Source organism: Amphimedon queenslandica, unplaced genomic scaffold (genome assembly GCF_000090795.2).
Source record: "Amphimedon queenslandica unplaced genomic scaffold, v1.1 AMPQUscaffold_13036, whole genome shotgun sequence".
NCBI classification, from domain to species: Eukaryota; Metazoa; Porifera; class Demospongiae; order Haplosclerida; family Niphatidae; genus Amphimedon; species Amphimedon queenslandica.
In genome coordinates this window covers 67275-68762 of record NW_003546728.1, presented here as the reverse complement: position 1 = coordinate 68762, position 1488 = coordinate 67275, and the positions used below count along the sequence as shown (strand labels likewise).

General features: G+C 33.6%; 1 long non-coding RNA gene across 1 annotated transcript; it reads right to left on the bottom strand.

Annotated features, from left to right (window-relative positions):
• Positions 1 to 389: 389 nt before the first annotated feature.
• Positions 390 to 1476, bottom strand: LOC109585615 (uncharacterized). The gene is made up of 2 exons (XR_002186570.1): positions 1249 to 1476; positions 390 to 699 (listed from the first exon to the last, which is right to left on the bottom strand). It is a non-coding gene; the product is annotated as an uncharacterized LOC109585615 (long non-coding RNA).
• Between the last annotated feature and the right edge of the window lie 12 nt (positions 1477 to 1488).

The following is a 1488-nucleotide window of genomic DNA, read 5'->3' as shown; positions in this document are numbered from 1 at the left end:
TGGTTATCGTATCGTTAATAATCGATATTTCCTGAAAAAGTCCATTATCGATTGTTATCGAAAATTAAGAAAATTGGCCATATCGCCCATCACTAAGCATGAAGCTCCCCTAGGGCAGTGCCTAGGCCTATGGCGCGCGCGGCGGTGGGGCGCCGGCCCTTACTGGATCACGTGATATGCAAATTTGGGTGGGGCTTATCATTCATTCAATCATTTTTTGCAATTCGCAAAGCTCATCTCAAAGTACAACAATCAGTGATTGTTTACAGTGTTTAGATATTAATACTTTAAGTACATGAAAACAAGACAAATATTTATGATTGTGTGAAGGAATGTCTCCTTCTATCATGCATGTCCCTCCCTCCACTCTCTCTCTCATTACAAAAATGAAGAGATAGAGAACTAAAATTACTAAATGAAATTAAAACTCAACTAATATAATATAAGTATATGTTATAACATAGATGCAACATACCTCACTACATACATGTTTATATTTATTTTATTTTGTCATACAGTCATATGAAGCAAGTACGTTGTAATATGCAATTATGCATCAATTCAAAGGTGAGCTATCATTTCTTCCAGACAGTATTTCCAGCCACCATAGTTGCAGTTAGTGTGAGATCTTTGTCAAATAATAATAGATCAGCTCTGTTCGCTATAGCAATGGAACCAAGTCCTTTTAAACCAGCCACTCTGAGAAGAGAGAGAAAGGAGAACCACCATAGTGATTGATAGATACATGTACACTAGTATCTCTATTATTATTAATCAAAATAAGTAGGTACTGGGATGCATGTCATTACTAATGCCAATGTAACAAACTGGTGCTTCATAAAAGAGAACATATAGACATGCATCAGTTTTTCATGAATGATTTTAACTAATGAAAAGTAAGATGTACATACTTGTACATGTACAAAATAGTAGTACAACAGGGTTCTGTCTAGAAAAAAATTAGAGGTGGTTGGAGACTAATATTGTTCCTTTTAAATTTATGTACACCATACTAGTAGACCTCAATATCATGCTTTATGTAATTGTTAATACATGGGGCGGCATGTGCTATAGCCATAACTTAAAAAATTTTAGTCAAATTTGCTACACAGCATAAGTACATCAATATGAATCAAAAATGTAATAAAAATTGGGTGTAATTTCGGAGCCATTTTTTGTATGAAAACACAGAATTGATAAAAAGTTTATTTCCTTGATACAATGTATATGCAATATAATTACACTTACTTTGCTGGGTTTTCTGCTAGCATTCTTACAGCTTGAGGAATTGGTACATTTAATGTATTCACTAAATTATGAAATATATCCAACATGGATACACAACTACCAGCCAGTGTATTAGTCCCTTTAAGTAACATTGTCTTACAATCACTGGACACAATCACTGAATGAAGAAATAAATTTAAAGTAATAAAAAATAATTTGAGGGCTTACATGTAGGTTTAAATTTGGCAAGTACCGTATAGC